The sequence below is a fragment of the Pectinophora gossypiella genome, chromosome 21 (assembly GCF_024362695.1).
Source record: "Pectinophora gossypiella chromosome 21, ilPecGoss1.1, whole genome shotgun sequence".
Taxonomy (NCBI): domain Eukaryota; kingdom Metazoa; phylum Arthropoda; class Insecta; order Lepidoptera; family Gelechiidae; genus Pectinophora; species Pectinophora gossypiella.
Genome location: NC_065424.1, coordinates 7,698,516 through 7,718,152, shown reverse-complemented (window position 1 = coordinate 7,718,152; position 19,637 = coordinate 7,698,516). Strand labels below are relative to the sequence as shown.

Genomic DNA, 19,637 nt, shown 5'->3' with positions numbered 1-19,637 from the left:
TCACTTTAATTCGCACTTTAGGTGACACTTACTACACAAAACACTGCACTGAACACTGCTCTTAACACTGTTACTTCACTTCCACTAAGTACCTATTTCATTTTCTTATCCGCCGGGTTAGTTGCCTCGTGCTACCCTGGCACTTTGACAACGGTAAATTGGTCCTGTTTTGGTAGTCGATTTGGGTCCGCTGTCGTATTATAAAGACGGATTATGATTATAAACGAAATTACTATACTAACACAATTCTTATGTAGGTAGGTACTTACAAAATAATGAAAAATATTACACCTAATGATGCTGTATTTAGAAGGCTGGCAGTCACGCTTAATTAAAACACAAGCATTTTTTATCTGTCCAATTTCATATTGTATAAGTAGTCAGTTATTAAGCATTGAAAACTAATTTTCCGAAATGACGCAAATTGTTACATACAATCTTCCAACCATTGTCATACACTAGCGTTTGATCGAAATATATTTTCACTAACCATTGCTGCTTTACAACAAAGTTTAGTAATCTAATATCATAAAAAACGAGCAGTGTATAGTAAATAAACGGTAAAGTCAGATTAGAAACGTCAAAACTTGGAATCATAGTACGTTCAATGATTTGAAATTGGAATCTCTCAGTCGCGCGCACGCAGCGCTCACCGAACGACGTTCGAAGTCCGCGTTTTCGCGCCAAAACGCGTCAAACTTTCCGTCTGTCAAGTTTTCTTTTTAAACCCATAGACAAATTATTTACAGCCAGTGTTTAAAAAACTATTTCATTTTACGTTTCAAGTATTTTTTTTTCGAAGTTTAAATGAGAATGTAATCTTTCTGTGAACTGTATGGTGTGCAAATGTTTTTGTTATACGATATGGCGCAATAGCCATAAGTGATAAGTCACATAAGGTAGGTTAATGCTTTACTTTGACTTATTTTGTAAGCAATTTAGATAAAACTTCGCTTTATTCTAACTACGTAGCAACTTGCATTCCTAGGTTTTCTTCTACCGTCATTTTTTACCTTGTGAGCGAGTGGCACAAATCGATAGGTCATAGTGTTCGGTTAGACTTATGATAAGTTATGTAGGTACCTACTTAGGTATACAATTGCGGTTTTTAAATATACGCACCTCGGACACTTCATACAAAACCTCGTGTTACACAGACACTACACATTGACGTTAGGTATTGTACACATTGTATTTTTGTATTGAATAATACATAGTAATAAAATCACTATGAGGCCGCAGGTTCGAATCCAGCACAGGGCTAAACCAATGTTTGTCGAATTTGATTTCGAATTCATGTTTGGATCATAAATGATTATCACGTCCTCAGCGGTGAAGGAAATCGTGAGGAAACCCACATTCCCGAGAAATGCATTTTCGGAGGTATTTGACCTAACCTGTATTGGGCTGGTTTTCCCTTCGCGGGTTGGAAGGTCAGACAGTAGCTTCTGTAAAAAACCGGACCTGTCAAATTTTCAGGTTAGGTAAGCGGACTCTGTGGAAAACGGGAAAATGCTAGGGAGATGATGAGCTCGGTGAACGCGTGACAAACATCGTAATGTCACTAGCTTGGGCTCTATACAACTGAATTCGACTTTATGAGTTTGAATTAATGTTTAGGTCAAAGATTTCAAAAAAAAAAAAATTCAAAAATATTTATTTTTCAAAATTGGCTTACAAAGTTAGCGCTTTTTGAACGTCAAACATAATTAAATTACATAATGGCCCCGATTCCTGCAGACATCTCTTAATTTTACTTTAAGTTATACCTGTCATTTTCTTATCCGCCGAAAAGGAAAGGGACGGATGATTGACAGCTCTTAATTTTAGGAAGAATGAGTAAATAAATGAATAACCCGGGCGAATTTTTAGACGGTTGTTTTAGATTTGTGCTTAAAATTGACGTGTGTTCCATAAATTTTATGCTTGTCGATTACCCGTCCCTTTCCTTTTCGGCGGATAAGAAAATGACAGATATAACTTAAAATAAAATTAGATGGTGTTTACAGGAATTAGCACCATTATGTAACTAGCTGTAAAACTACTACCACATCGGAATCTGTAACGCTGAGGGAAAGACGTGGCCAGAAAACCTCCCAGCACAGGGCCCTAGTCCTACTGTTTCATGTTTTCCTTTGTTTTCTTTTTTTTTTAATCCAGTTTGTATTACATAATTTATATACCATTGTATTGGTATTCCAATTACAGTCGGTGGAAGGAAAGTGAAAAATAAAGAGTTTATGTGACTTTATCACAGAAACAGTGTTTCATGAGCTCCCTGACAGAAGCAGGCCTGTCCACATACGAATAAAATATGATTAGATTATTTTAGATTTGGTTTCCAGGATTTATGGCAATAGGCTCGCTCCTATTACATGGGACTTAAAAATAGCTGGCGAGGAGCGACTATACTATACACTTCTGCCTACCCCTTTGAGGATACACGCGTAATAAATACAAACTCTCATTCAGTTCTCGCATAAGCCTTATTCAGGCTTTTAGATAAGCGTCTTATTCTTTGCAAATAAATATGTAAAAAGTGTTTTGAACAAATACATTTAAAAAAAAAAACTACTTTTTCGCCCAAGTCGTACTGTATTCATATGCCACTAAACACCTCTGCCCACACCTTCGGGGTTACACGCGTGATTATATGTTATGTCCTTACGGTGTTGAAGTAACCAATTGGCTACTTGACAGTTTTCGGATAAAAAAAGGAAAAAATATTATTTTAGAAATTACAATTGCTTATTTTGTACCTCTTAAAATATTTTATTTTCTCGAAAAAACTTTATACTTTTTTTGTGGCATGTGTGACAACTTGTGACGAAAATGTGTGACATGGTAACGAAAACTTTGAGGGATGATGCAGACCATGTTTCTGAGTTGATATCAAGTGGAATTTTCCGTCGCAAAAGTACTTGGAAAGGAACTGACAGTATTTTAAAAAAACACAAAAAAAATCATGAATTTTCGGACACGAATTTCCATTTCCATATGAACTCAGAATCATAGTCTGAATTATCCCCTTCAGTATTCGTTACGATGTCACTAACATCCTGTATAATAGAAAAAAACATATTTTTCTTCAATTATTTTAAATTTCGTGCAGAAACTGTTGGTCACGTGACATTTTGCGCAGTGACGTCACACGAAGCTCAATCATGGCCGTCCGTGTTTCGGGTCTTGTAATAGACACAGATAAAAATCGCATCATCATCATCATCAGCCGTACGACGCCCACTGCTGGGCATAGGCCTCCCCAAGGATCTCCACGACGATCGGTCCTGCGCTGCCCGCATCCAGCGGCTTCCCGCGACCTTCACCAGATCGTCGGTCCACCTTGTAGCGGGCCTACCCACTGAGCGTCGTCCGACACCTCGCAAAAAAAATCGCATATTTTGTAAAAATAAAATATTAAAAAAATATCCTAATAAAAGTAAACTATTGTATAATGAGGAGCTCGGTGGCGCAGCGGTAAACGCGCTCGGTCTGCGATTGTTGAAATAAAGCAATTTTCGCAATGGCCGGTCATAGGATGGGTGACCGCAAAAAAAAGTTTTCATCTCGAGCTCCTCCGAGCTTCGGAGGGCACGTTAAGCCATTGGTCCCGGCTGCATTAGCAGTCTTTAATAACCATCAATCCGCACTGGGCCCGCGTGATGGTTTAAGGCCCGTTCTCCCTATCCATCCGTAGAGAAGGCCCGTGCCCCAGCAGTGGGGACGTTAATGGGCTGATGATGATGATGATAAACAACCATATCTGACATACTCGTAATTCATATTTTATTGTTACAACTGTCAGGTTACCAATTATCACATCACCCCTGCCTCTGTGGCAGCAACACAGGACCACTAATTGGTGAGGTGACAACGAATGATGTTCTATTGTTTGCCAAACACACACACAAACATGTCGCCTTGTATGTTTGTTTGAGAGTATGGTAACGATGGTCAATTGTATCAGTTCTTCTAAGGTATGAGTGGGGTGAATGACCGACCTCATCAACCTTGGTGTCAGGGTAATGGGAGATTTTCTTTTTAAAATTAAAAAAAATTCGCGCAACGCACGGCGTAAGTAGTTGTCGTGCCGCGAGGGCTGCTTTGTTAGTTTTTTTTTTTATAATTATGATGATGCGATCCAGCCGATTTCGGCTACGGCGACTGCTTCAACTCCGACGTTCATGTGCTCGCATGTGGCTTATGTAGCCAATCTTATTGGAAAAGATCCTCGCACATAGTGGGCATGTGAGAACACCATTTTATAATTATAAGTTTGAGGTCGATCGCAAAGAAATGAACGCTTAATGAATTTTAACAAGATTAAAGGTTTGAGATATTAACAAGTGAAGAAATAGGAAATGTTTATATAATAGTTATCGCCGTTTGCGGCAAATCTACAATCATCATCATCAATTTAAGAGCCACGCTCTTGTCGGTGCAGCATTTTCCATGCTACTTTTTAGGGAAAAATAGGGCAGTGGCTTCCCTCTTGCCTTCCACCCCACAGTACTCTGTCTGACGCAAGTGGGATGGCGCCCAGAGTAGTCTATTACAAAGCCATACTAGGATTCCTGTCCTCCGCCTCTGAATAGTACTGACAGTTACTGCGCTCTCTGTCAGATTCCAGGTTACAGTCCCTGTAACTTGCCCCTTCCGTCCTGCATTGCCGTACCGAAGGCTCCCATCTTCGCCTCTGCAACCGTTGAGGTCTTCATCCGTATCCCTGGGCAAGGGTTCTACGTTAATCTACAGTAAGTCACGTCAAAAAAAGCTAAGCTTCTTCTTCTTCTTATCGTGTGGGTTGTGAGGTGGAATACCAGCCTCATCAACCCTGGTGTCAGGGTTACTATTGAGCCGCCAAAGGCCCCTGACATGGCTCATGTAACGATTGCTCACTTACATCAGTAAGTAGTAACCGGGACCAACGGCTTAACGTGCTTTCCGAAGCACGGATCGTCTTACTTTCGGACAATCAGGTGATCAGCCTGTAATGCCCTAACCAAACTAGGCATCACAAAGTGATTTTTGTGATATTTCCCCACCGGGATTCGAACCCGGGGCCTCCGGATCGTGAGTCCAACGCTCAACCACTGGACCACAGAGGCCGTTCGCTAAGAAAGCTAAGCTAATTCAACAGGAACAATCAGTAAGTATGTAAACATAAGGTAAACAACGAATTATCTCTCTGTTATAACTGCATGTGTATTTTACCTGTCGTCTGTCGTCAATTTTCCATTGACCAACTTTCCTCTAAGTATTTTTCTCATCATTATGTTAACAGACTTGTATCGTTGCATGCTGCAGTGTAGTGAGATTGCATACCATCATTATTACTGTTTAAATCAAATCAAATACACTACAATACAATACAAGTTATCTCAGGACGTCCACCACCACCTTATGATCATTCTAATGAACATCCCCCTATGCTTTTTGTAATTGTTTTGTGAAAAAAATTAAGCAATGTTATTGTCTTGTCTTTGTGCGTGGCGTCCTTTTATAGTAAACAATTTCTATTCTTATTCTATTCTATTCAAATTCAAATTCAAATTCAAAAATATCCTTATTCAGTAGGTAACATAGTTACACTTTGAATCGTCAATTTTACATAACGAACGTCTCATCCGCCTAAAACTACTGCAGCTGCTCACAACCTGTATAGCCGGGGAAAAGAAGCTGCAAGAAAAACCTCGGCACAGGCCTAGACGTTCTTTAAAAAAATAAAAATAAACATAAAACATAAAATATTGGTATACAATTGAGTAATTTAGCTGCCTAATATCAGTTCTCAGACAGTTAATCCCATGCATTCATATCTTCTAAATAATCACTAACTTTATAATAACCTTTTTTGTAAAGGTTTTGTTTAACTGCTGTCTTAAAACAGTTGAAAGGCAAATACTTTATTGCACCAAAATGAAAAGAAATAATCAGAAACGACTCTTAACTAGGTACATGGCAAATGGCGACCTTAAAGCGATTTCTTCCAGACAACCATAATGCGAGGAAAAATGTGAAAATTGAAAGATTTTTATTGCACAGAACTCAATTTTCACAATCAGACAACACATGAATACAGTACGACTTGAGCGAAAACGAGTAAAAAGTAGAGTTTTAAGAATTTGTAAATATTAATTTAATGTGTGTATATTTTAATGTTGTAAATGTACATATGTGAGACGTAGATTTTACCTAAATAAACTTTTTTATTATTTTATTTTTTTAAATATATTTTTAACATAGCATTACGCGTGTATCCTCAAAGGGGAAGGCAGAGGTGTGTAGAACATACACCCGATCCGCTCCTCGCCAGCTATGTTTAAGCCCCATGTAATGGGAGGCGACCCTATTACCACTGGGCACAGATCCTGGAAATTTCGTGATATGGGCGATAGGCTGATCCCTTATCACCATAAGGTTTATCATATCCAGCTTACGACATCGTATCAACAGTGGCTGCAAGTTGTCTTTGATTTCTTGTGGCTCTGCCCACCCCATTAGGGATTACGGGCGTGAGTTTATGTATGTATGTACTTCCAGGCTACGTTCATCAAAAACAATATAGATGGCGTTGACCAGCTTTACATACATACATACATACATAAACTCACGCCCGTAATCCCTAATGGGGTGGGCAGAGCCACAAGAAATCAAAGACAACTTGCAGCCACTGTTGATACGATGTCGTAAGCTGGATATGATAAACCTTATGGTGATAAGGGATCAGCCTATCGCCCATAACATTAGTCCATCATGTTAGAGGACACAATCCCTCTGTTGTACAGCTTTAACGTGATAATTAATTAATTTCTCATTATTCGGGCATTTAATTATTCCAAAATACGATGTAATGGCAGACGCAAAAATAATTGTTGCTTGATTTTTGGATAACAAATATATTATAGAATACAATGACTGATTGAACCTCTGAAACACATTTCTCGGGTATATGGTTTTCCTCACGAGCTGAGCATCTGATAATCATCCAAGATCTAAACGTGAATTTGAAAATATTTGGTTTAGGTCCGTACCCATATACTTATAAGAAATATGTTTTGGATGTAAGTGACCTAACCTGTATTAGGCTGGTTTTCCCTTCGCGGGTTGGGAGGTCAGACAGGCAGTTGCTTCTGTAAAAACCGGACCTGTCAAATCTTCAGGTTAGGTTAGGTCAGGTTAGTCCCTGTTATACTAATCCCTGTGAATCCATCGGGATTACGCTATGAAGATGATGATGAGGTAATGGTGACTTATGTAGTTTATTGTATGTACCGTGTTTGTTTTTTCGCGTTAGCTAAACAAATAAACTATTACACATGATTTTATCAACACCGTTAACTATTTATTATTTTTGTCTGCTACAAAACAAACGTAGAGCCATCAGTATGTTTAATAGATAAGTATTTTTTTCCACTGTCGTACTTTTATAGAGTGATACACGCGCTTACCAGGATAGGCAACCTACCTATCATTTCTCAAAAAAAGAATTCCGGATTTTTAGAATTCGAACGAACGAAAAATATAGACAGTCTCATCCGCCTAAAACTATAGCAGCTTCCCGACCCGTATAGCCGAGGAAAAGCACCAGCAAGAGCAACCTCGACACGGGGCCTTAGACGTTCTTGAAAAAATGTGATACAATTAGGTACAGCAATTTCTCTGCTTGTTCCCAGCTTATAAAACACCAGCCCAGCCCAGCTTATGATACAGCGCTGGGTTACACTGTAATGTTGTATGTAGGTACCTATCTTTATAAATAATTTTAAAGTGTATATAAAGTGTATACAGTGATAATCACCTTAAAATTGTCTTAAGATGCCTCTACGTGTGTGGACACGCCTTCCAAAAGTCCAAAATTCAGAGTCCCGAGATATGGAAACGACATCATCATCATCATCATCAGCCCATAAACGTCCCCACTGCTGGGGCACGGGCCTTCCCTATGGATGGATAGGGAGATCGGGCCTTAAACCATCACGCGGGCCCAGTGCGGATTGATGGTTATTAACGACTGCTAATGCAGCCGGGACCAACGGCTTAACGTGTCTTCCGAAGCACGGAGGAGCTCGAGATGAAAACTTTTTTTGTGGTCACCCATCCTAAAACCGGCCTTTGCGAAAGTTGCTTAACTTCAACAATCGCAGATCGAGTGCGTTTACCGCTGCGCTCCTCGCTCGGAAACGACATACCTAATAATAAATAAATAAAGCAAAAGTTCAACTTCTCTTTATTTTTTTCCATGTAAGCTCTTATTGGTCTTCCTCTTTTACCTGAGGCTGTCTCTTCCAGGATGTTAAATGTAAGCACAGTCATGAGCAATAGGTATCATATACCTACCCACTTTAGAACCCTGTCGCACTATCACATTTCACATTTAATGAGACTTACAGTTTAATTTGGCAAAAAAGTTGATGTGACATGGTTCAAAGTATATACATATTAGAACTCGTGACCGTACAATAGCTATAGCTACTAAAATATTTACAAACCAACACACTGGAAGGTTTAAATACAAATCTACAACGATAGGTTGTTTTTGACGTGATGTTTGCAGTGAACTTGTACAAGCGTCTCGCTCGGATGCTATCAATTAGACGTGACCTTGTCGACGCAAAAAGCGGCTTTTTATTCATAAAACGTGATGGGAACAACGTTTGATGATCGGTACTTCGCATTGTTTTGAGGTTAGATTGATTGGCTTTACGTTTAATAAAAAAATAGTAGCTAAATCAGTGTTGCTATTTTTTTGTTAGTATTAAATTATAATAACATTATTCAAATTAGATTCGTGTGTGGCGTGATCATCATTTGCCTAGCCGTGAGTTAGTTTCCCGGGGTCCGCTTACCTAACCTGAAAATTTGACAGGTCCAGTTTTTGGTTGGTGCGTGAGTGGCTAGATGTTGAAAAAGAATAGTTATGTGAGAATACGACCACAGCATATTTAACTTATTGGATGCTTTATGACAGATTCTTTTTTGACGTGACTGTCTGTCGGTAGATATGCCGCAGATGGCATTAACTACTAGGCCGGACAAATGGGGAGCGCTAAGGGATTGAATGAAAGAGGCGAATATTAGGTTCTTAACACATACCTATAGTATGATACTTTTCTAATATGAGAAGGTTTTTGTATGATCCACAAACGATGGCTAAATATTTAGGTACAGTCATTAGCAATATACTTAATGTACCCACTTTAGGACTCTGTCGCACTAACATATTTGACATTTAATGAGACTTACAGTCCAATTTGTCAAAAAAGTTAATGTGACATGGTACCAAAGTGTATACATATTAATGCTCGTGACCGTACCTAAAACATTATTGCGTAAAAAAAAACTCGATTTGTTTAAGTGTGTGTATGATTTTTTTATGACTGAGGTAAATAACACGTCAATCATTTTTTTTTCCCAAAAAGTTGCAAATAACTACAAGACTCGAATTTATAATGAACTAACAAAAATATGTATAATTTGATGAATGTTAATTTTAGTTTTTAATTTTAAAGTCATCATAAACTTAATTAAACCATTGTCAAGGTGAATTGTTACATTGTTATGTTTTAAAACAAAATAATTGTTTAAGTTGGTAATTCTTTTTATAATTTACGACGAATTTAAAAGAGATAATTTTAATTCAATCAAATTTAGTCAAATATATTCCATCAATCAATCAATTTGAATCAATCTCAAAATCAATCAATTTTTTTTTTTTTTTCAATCTTTATGTAGGCAGTTTTTTTACCATGATGGCGTAATGATCTTGACTATTAACACGTTGACTGTCTATGAACCACATATGGGGCAATAAATTTTAAACTCATACGTGCATGTCCCATATGTGGGGCACTAGGGAAAATGGGCAAATCCGACGGGACGCTGAACAGATTGATTTTTTCTTGCCATAGTGTGTCTATGTACATACATTCCAATGTGTTTATCGAAAAATAACATTTCATTTAAGAGATCGATATCTAATTTTCATACACAGGAAACGTGTTAAGATAACACGAGAAGAGACACGAAGAGACCCTTGCCCAGCAGTGGGATTAACATAACAGCGCAACATATCACGCCTGTATCCCCAAAGGGATAGGCAGAGCTGTATAGTTTATACACTCACTATGTTTAAGTCCCATAGGGGCCTTATTATCATTAACCGGGCTCATATTATGGAAACCACGTGATAGATCCAAATATGAGGAGCTCGGTGGCGCAGCGGTAAACGCGCTCGGTCTGCGATTGTTGAAGTTAAGCAACTTTCGCAAAGGCCAGTCATAGGATGGGTGACCACAAAAAAATAGTTTTCATCTCGAGCTCCTCCGTGCTTCGGAAGCACGTTAAGCCGTTGGTCCCGGCTGCATTAGCAGTCATTAATAACCACCAATCCGCACTGGGCCCGCATGGTGGTTTAAGGCCCGATCTCCCTATCCATCCATAGGGAAGGCCCGTCCCCAGCAGTGGGGACGTTAATGGGCTGATGATAATCCAAATATAAAGTAAAACTTATAAAGTCGAATTCAGTGGTTTAGAGCCCCAGCCGGGATTCGAATCTGTAATACTATGTATGTCACGCGTTCTCCGAGGGCTCGCGGATTAAGAAGGAAAGAACGAAAAAATAACTTTTTATAAAAAACATCTTTGTCTTCTTCTTTGCGAGTCGATGGCGATCGATACTAAATTTTTGCTGACCAATAATTGGCCACGCTTACGGCATTGTCAGTGGCTTTGTAAAGGTAACAGTCTGCGGACGGTTTAGTCGGTAACGCAGACTGGCCGATCCTTTCACCACGATGGCGATCCAATGTGATCAGTCCTCATCAGGACCAAAATCTTTGTGACACTGTCCTTTGTTTGGTAAGGACTTTTCAGGCTTGAATCACCTGATTGTCCGAAAAAAGTAAGATGTTTTCGTGCTTCGGAGGGCACGTTAAGCCGTTGGTCCCGGCTATTAGCCGTAAAAATAACACCTCCACCAACCCGCATTGGAGCAGCGTGGTGGAGTATGCTCCATACCCCCTCCGGTTGATTGGGGTGAGGCCTGTGCCCAGCAGGGGGACGTATATAGGCTGTTTATGTTATGTATGTTATATAGAAAAAACGGCGTAGACAGACAGACTATGTCCGTCAAAGACGACAAAGAAGGGATGAAACTTTTTTATTTATTTTGACAATCGTCCTTTTGCGAGATTTGTGTTACATAACATGGTTATTTTTTATTTCATTTTATTGTTTATTGCGTACTTTACAGCTAACATAATTCTTGATTAAAACACACAATAACGGGTTCTTACCGCGTTTAAAGCAGGGATATGAGACTCCCGATATTTCGACACTGTTGCAAGTGCCATGACCAGGGGTACGTTTTCATTCGTTTCGAGCGCATAATTAGCCTAGACTCGATGTGGGCAGGTAGATAAAGTCAGGTCTGCCAGCCCTAATCCTCAGTCAAGGTCGTCAGAACAAGTTATGAAAAACAATAGCCAAGCTATTGTTTACCAGCTAACATCGACGCCATTTTAATGAATGAACGCACATTTTACATAATACATAATATTAATTTCGACTTTTCGGTCTGAGACGAAAGGAAACATTTTTGTATTCGTTATTTGGGTAGGTAACAAAGTTTTTGTGCAAAAAAATGCTTGACTACCGAACCGTTTATTCAAAACGATACTTTAAACAGTTTAGGCAGGGATGGATTTGGGATATGGAGACCCTGAGCACAGAATATAGAACAATACCTACTCTGCATAAACTACGTCTACGTCCCACTGCTGGGCACGGGCCTCCCCTCAATCAACTGGAGGGGGTATGTAACTCCACCACGCTGCTCCAATGCGGGTTGGCGGAGGTGTTATTTTTACGGCTAATAGCCAGGACCAACGGCTTAACGTGCCCTCCGAAGCACGGAATCATCTTCAGTAGTGATCATAAAGTGCTTTTTAGTGATGTTCCCACTGGACTCGAACCCGGAACGGTGAGATTGTGCGCCCAACGCTCAACCACTAGACCACGGAGGCCGCAACTCACTATCTTACTTAGATATCAAATAAACACTGAAAGCATACTACGTATATAGAACGGCAACTCCGCTCCCCACCCGCAGCTGAGCTAGGTTTACCTTCTCCCTCGGTCTTACTTTAGTCTTCAATCGTATGGGCCTCAGAAGTCACACACACAGATGCGCCTGTAACATAACGTCAATGTGTCATCATCATAGGCCACAGCATCTATCGTAGATGATTCTTGCAGCACTTGTGAGTCTACGGGTTCCCGCAGCGCCGCCTTTTTTTTTGACGTGACTTATTGTAGATTTGCCGCAGATGGCATTAACTACTTGGCTGGACAAATGGGGAGCGCTGAAGGCTCTCACCCGGTACAACGTTTAAGACAACAGGCCTGAGGGTGCCCAGTTGGGCGCCAGTCGTCTGAGAGGAAAAATATTTGAAAGAATTAATCGACCCTAGTGGGCCGATAGCGATAAGCGCTGAATGAGGGAAATCGTCGACCACGCCGGCGGGGTCGGTATCGGGGCCCTGAAGTGTTTGGTGTCGCGAGCTGATTGGCTGCTTCTATAGCTACAGTAATCGAGGCGTCGGGATCGTATATTACGTCCTTCGGACGCCGATACTTTTCAGTACCGTCCCTAAGCGGAATGTAATGTAGCAGCGCCGCCGATGGCTATAGAGCCCTATAGCAGCGCGGCATTTCTTGCCATATCGTACGCGCACAAAACGCGACACCTCAGGCGGTGGCAAAGCACGACGAAGGCTAAAAACTGAAGATTGTAGTGTATGTATAAAACGAGGTTTTTTGTTTGAAGTGTCCGGGGTGTGCTGAAAGTGTAGATCCGTCACAGCTGATCAGCGACCTACCAACCTCGGCACTCCGGCGCACCACGGTTGGGCAACAACCACATCGTAACAGCAAAACGAGGAACATGAAATGAATTGAAATTTTCAGCAGCCCGTGAAGTTTGATTGTTGTCGCGAAATCTGAAAGAGGTTGTTTCAAAAATTATGTTATTAGTAGAGCTACTTAAAACGCAATAATATTCAGGGTGTCATTGACACGTGGTCTAGTAACGGCCTGCGCGGTCCAGTGGTTGAGCGGTGGGCTCACGGTCCAGAGGCCCCGGATTCGAATCCCGGTGGGGACATATCACAAAAATAACTTCGTGATCCCTAGTTTGATTAGGACATTACAGGCTGATCACCTGATTGTCCGGAAGTAAGATGATCCGTACTTCGAAAGGCATGGTACTACTCACTGATGTATGTAGTCGTTACATGAGCCATGTCAGAGGCCTTTGGCAGTTCAGTAATAACCCTGACACCAGGGTTGATGATGTTGGTATTCCAGCTCACAACCCACACGATGAGAAGTGACACGTTATGAAAAAAAAACCTATCCTCTTGTCCAACCAAGAAACAAATCAGTTTTATTAATTTATTTCGGGCTAAAAGTTACTACTTGTCAAACTTGTTATCGTGTGGGTTGTGAGGTGGAATACGAGCGTCATCAACCCTGGTGTCAAGGAACCGTGGTGTCATTATGTGTCACTACAAAACATAAGCTTACGACTATGTCCCAATTTGGGTAGTCAGAGGTACACCTTTTGCAAGATGAACAGACCCTCGCCGAGCCGAGCTTTCTGATAGACGAATAAATGGTGAACCGTATCGCCGTCTATAATGGTCGAGCCAACTGTGTTAGTGAAAACTGCACTTAACCCCTTCACGGGCAGAGACCATGGATCATTGATGGTTCGTAATAGATAGTATGACACCTTGGAATCGGAACGTCATTAGATGTTCTGTCCTTGAAAGTGTTAAGCTACATCATCATGAATTTAAGAGCCACGCTCTCGGTGTAGCATTTTCCATACCAGTCTATCAAAGGCCAATTCCTTGACTTCCCTATAAGACACGACGTTAACCTTTTCTTTAATCTGTTCCATGTAAGCTCTTCTTGGTCTTCCCCTTCCTCTCTTTCCTTCTATGATGTTTTTAATAAATTCGTTAGTGTTAAGCTAAATAGGATAAAAATCAAATAGTTTATTAGCCAGTAAAATATTTCGCATGCAAATACAAATACTCGTGCGCACACAACTGCGTATGTAATCTCTTACATAACGAGGGACCTTGACTTTGCCGTGGTTGTGGAAAATTGCTCAGTTCCGCGCACTGTGATTACCGCTTGTCACGTGGACGCTTTTTTATCATTGTAGGTGGATATGAGGGCCTTAGCCATTGAGGCAGCCAATCACCTCGCGACACCAAACACTTCAGCACCCCAATACTGATCCCGCCGGCGTGGTCGACGATTTCCCTCAATCAGCGCTTATCGCTATCGACCACTAAAGTCGATTAATTCTTTCAAATATTTTTCCACTCAGACGACGCCCTGAGCCGAGGTTCACGCCCAACTGGGCACCCTCAGGCCTGTTGTCTTAAACGTTGTACCGGGTGAGAGCCTTCAACGCTCCCCATTAGTCCGGCCAAGTAGTTAATGCCATCTGCGGCAAATCTACAATAAGTCTACAATAAAAAAAAGGTATGACAGCCATGGTAGCCTAGTTGGTAGAACGCTTGGCTCTCGCATAGACGTAGCAGGTTCGAATCCAGCACAGGCCTAAACCAATGATTGTCGAATCTGTTTTCAATTGTTCCCTCACGATGTTTTTTCCTTCACCGCTGAGCACGTGATAATAATTTATGATTTATATCTGTCTGGTAAGGCTTTTTTATATTATACGCTATTATGTACATGCATAATATCTACAGCAGGTGTTTGACGTTTTTCTTTAAAAAACAAAACTACTTCACTTCGCCTTCTTCACAAATTCAAATTCAAAAATATCTTTAAGTATAGTACTCCTACTATGGAGAGCGGACCGTAACAAACCCTACATTTTTAATAATAATAATTTCACAAAAAATGACACATAATTGCCTCCTACACAAAACACTCCAGGATTAGGTGAGGCAACTCTATTTTTTTAGAAAGCTTATTCCAATTCAAAAATATCTTTTTTCAGTAGATAACATAGTTACACTTTGAATCGACAAATTTTACATAGCAAACGTCTCATCCGCCTAAAACTACTGCAGCTTCTCACAACCTGTATAGCCGGGGAAAAGAAGCTGCAAGGAAAACCTCGGCACAGGGCCCTAGACGTTCTTTTTTAAAAAATAAACATAAAATATTTTTATACAATTGAGTAATTTAGCTGCCTAATACTTATCAGTTCTCAAATTAAAAACGATGTCTCTCGTGAATGGAACTCGTAGTGTTGCCAGGGTACTGTTATTGAAAGGCCGGGCTAGACATTAAGTGTTGCTATACACGAAATCATAACAAACCGGGTATACAAGCGGACTGTTATGGGAAACTAACGATGTGTTATTTCGCACAGGAAATCTTGTGTATACGGTTAACTTGAAGTTTTTAACCGACAACAAAAAAGAAGGAGCTTATGTAAATTCGAATTGAAAAATATCTTTATTCAGTGGGTAACATAGTTACACTTTGAATACGTCTCATATCTCATAGTAAACCTGAAATCATATTCTATACCTAAATGCCTGGAAGAAATTACAACCTTAGCTACGAGTATAAGGCCACAATACAATACAAGTACAAATACAATGCAAATTTCATGAAAATCGGCACAGATCAAAATCAGTTTAGAATTTATTGCTGTAGTATTTTTGCCTACCTGTTAGGTACTTTCCCACGTCCCAAATAACAGCTGTACCGATTTGGATGAAAATTAACTAACGTAGATCGATCGTCACCCAGGGACAAACAGTTTAATTTCCAGGAAGAACCTATTTAAAACCAGTAAAATATAAATTGAACATCGCCGGGAGTCGAACCCGCGACCTTTGCAAAGAAGACACGTCCCATAAAACAGAGGCAGTATGTAGTGGTCTCTCCGTACAAGGATGTCATAAAAGTGCAGGAAACCGCGCGCGTGCGCCGCTGTGTCATGCGCCATCGCATACTGCAGGGCTGGCAACATAACACGAGCTCACGACTCGATTAGGGTAGGCAGAGGTACATCCATCGCAATATATACTAAGTACTCATAATTTATAATCTTTTTTTTTACTCAAACCTGTCAGAGCTTTCTGTTAGACCTGTAGGTATCCTCAAAGGGGTAGGCAGTGGTACATTAAACCTCTCCACTCCACTCCTACACGTACTTATAATAGGGGACGAAACTATTGCCAATAATCGGGCACAAATCCGTCAATACTTATCAATTATAACATAACATAACATAACATAACAAATACTTTATTGTACATACAGGAAAAAAAAATCCCAATAAGCCAATAAATTTATAAATCCAAACATGAATTCTTCTTCTATCGTGTGGGTTGTGAGTACTTGTGAGGTGGATTACCCCATCAACCCTGGTGTCAGAGTTACTATTGAGCCGCCAGAGGCCCCTGACATGGCTCATGTAACGACTACTTACTTGCATCAGTAAGTAGTAACCGGGACCAAAAGCTTAACGTGCCTTCCGAAGCACGGATCGTCTTATTTTCGAACAATCAGGTGATCAGCCTGTAATGTCCTAACTAAACTAGGGATCACAAAGTGATTTTATGTGATATGTCCCCGCCGGGATTTGAACCCGGGACCTCCGGATCGTGAGTAGAACGCTCAAACCATTGGACGACGGAGGCCGTCAACATGAATTTAAAATCGTAAAGTCAAGTGGGGGAGTCTCATATCCCCATTTAAACGCGGTAAGAACCCGTTATTATGTGTTTTAATTTCGTAAAGTCAAATTCAGGTATTCATAGATAGTAAGAATAAAAATTGAGAAGCTCGGTGGCGCAGCGGTAAACGCGCTCGGTCTGCGATTGTTGAAGTTAAGCAACTTTCGCAAAGGCCGTTCATAGGATGGATGACCACAAAAAAAAAGTTTTCATCTCGAGCTCCTCCGTGCTTCGGAAGGAACGTTAAGCCGTTGGTCCCGGCTGGTTTAAGGCCCGATCTCCCTATCCATCCATAGGGAAGGCCCGTGCCCCAGCAGTGGGGACGTTAATGGGCTGATGATGATAAAGAATAAAAAATATTACTTTTCAAACTGTTCACCCCTACTGCTTCACACTCCACTTGCGTCCACAAATCGGCGGTTGTCCATCTCTGTCACACTCATAGTAAACATATCTTTCATCTCGCTCGCACCTAGGTAACTGTGGTCGGACAGTTAGTCGACGATCAATGCACTAATCGCTTCATGTTTGCGATTAGATTAAAAACAATAGGTGCGGTAGTTAGTAGGGATAGCTGGCGATAAGGAGGTGGTAGGTTTAAAGCTACGTTATACAATTTGTTTTACAATTTTTTGTGTCTTGCTTGTTTTTGATCACATGTCACCAGATCTGTCAACAGTGGCTGCCACTCATCATCACTAATTTAAGAGCCACGCTCTTGTCGGTGTAGCATTCTCCATGCTACTTCTTTAGGGAAAGCAGGGAAGTGGTTTCCCTATTGCCTTCCGCCCCGCAGTATTCTGTCTGACGCAAGCGTGATGGCGCCCAGAGTACTTAGGCCTCCTGTCCTCCGCCTCTGATTAGTACTGACAGTTCCTGCTGTCAGGTTCCAGGTTACAGTCCCTTCCGTCCTGCATTGTTTCTTATATATCAGTCAGATTCAAGCGGAATTTGTCGAAAAAAATAAAAAGTCGGGAATATCTCGAAAACAGTGACACTTTTACTGAGGTCATTTTTTTTTATCGAGTAGGGCACACCTCAATCTTCCTTACATTTCAGTCTGTCGTGCTCTTTACGGGACACCCTGTATATTTAAAATTATTATTACATATAATTACCATTTCTGTGGTTTTGATTGTGATACTGAATAATACTTTTATTTATATTTAAAGAATAGACTTGTTTTATTAGTAAGTATGTAACTTTAAAAAAATAAGTATTTTGTTAGTATTCTTTTTTGTTGACTATACCTATGAAGTACCTACTTATAATTTGGGACGAAGCAAGACTTCAATAGCGATATGGGACAAACTAAGAATTTTTTGGAATGTGGGACAAAACTTCAGGACGAACGAGGAATAAATCTGCCAATTAGACATTGCCATTTTGATTGATTTTCCTCGCCTTATGTTTGTCTGGAAGAAATCTCTTTAAGCGATTAGGCCGCCATTTACCACGTACTTAGTTAAGAGTTTTTTGTAATTATTTATTTTTATTTTAGTGCAATAAAGTATATTTTTATTAGACTCTATACGACTAGAAAAAAATACCATTTTCTAATTTGCCCTAATTTTAATAAATTAATTTACAACGACAATTGCACGTGGTCCGTGCGTGCCTCGGAAAGTACGTGAAACTAATTTCCAAGTTATTCTCCATTGCGCGTGACCTTGTGTACCCATCACCAACAAAACCTTGCATCGACATTGAACCAAATTATATCGGCTAAGTGTTAAACAGCTACAGTTACCAATGGTTCCGTACATTTATTTTTTAAGTACTTAGAGAATAAGACGGTTTACGGTTTTAGTAAGAGAAGTAAAATGATTCGTACTTTTTTTTTACTTCGGATGGCACGTTAAGCCGTTGGTCCCGGATATTCGCCGCCAAAAATGCTTCCACCAACCCCCAGTGGAGCAACGTGGTGGAGTATGCTCCATAGTTCCTCCGGTTGCTTGAGGGGAGGCCTGTATATGTTATGTATGTTTATAGTCTACATATCTGCTGTTGAAAGTGGAGTTAAAACATAGAATTATTTTCCGGCAAGTCTTAGCGATTGGTTGGTGTAACAGAAAGCTCGGTGAAGCGTGGGTACTTTGTTCATCTTGCAAGTAATGTATCTCTGATTACTAATTGAGATCCACCACGCTGCTCCACTGCGGGTTGTGGAGGTTTTTAGGCTAGTAGCCCGGGACCAACGGCTTAGCGTGCCTTCCGAAGCACGGAATCATCTTACTCTTCGGACAATCCGGTGATTCAAGCCTGCAATGTCTTTACCAAACAAAGGACAGTCTCACGAAGTGATTTCGACAATGTCCCCATCGGAAATCGAACCCGGAACTCCAGATCGTGAGCCCAACGCTCTAACCAATAGACCAGAGGCTGTTAGCTGGGTCGCTGTGAAGTAGACTATAAAACTACATCCTAAATTATATAATTTAGGTGGTCTATACAGGGTGTTAGTGACACCGTAACGAAATTTTTGAGGGATGTATCAGACCGGTCATGATTCTGAGTTGATATCAAGTGGAATTTTCCGTCGCAAAATTATAGAATTGAAAATAATATAATGAAACAAAATAAAAAAAAACATGAATTTTGCGACGGAAAATTCCATTTGATATTAACTCAGAATCATGGTCTGAATCATCCCCCTTAGTATTCGTTACGATGTCACTAACACCCTGTATTATTCTTAGCTATGAAATAAAAATCCCTTTGGCCAGGGAACCCTAAAAATTAGGTACTACAGATCGCCATGCACCTGATAATGATATAATTGCAGGTCACTGCGCAGAACAATCGATTGTCCTCAAATAATAATGATTGTTATTATAGATTCAAAGACACGCCAATCAAGCTTTTTTTTCTCAGTGGCTAACGGATCTATTAGGA

General features: G+C 40.3%; 1 protein-coding gene across 1 annotated transcript in view; it reads left to right on the top strand.

Annotated features, from left to right (window-relative positions):
* Positions 1-643: 643 nt before the first annotated feature.
* LOC126376497 (rhophilin-2-B) overlaps positions 644-19,637 on the top strand; it is a 144,869-nt gene continuing 125,875 nt past the window's right edge. Inside the window, exon 1 of the mRNA XM_050023926.1 lies at positions 644-899. The gene's annotated coding sequence lies outside the window, so the exon portion shown is untranslated. The remainder of the gene's footprint in view (positions 900-19,637) is intronic.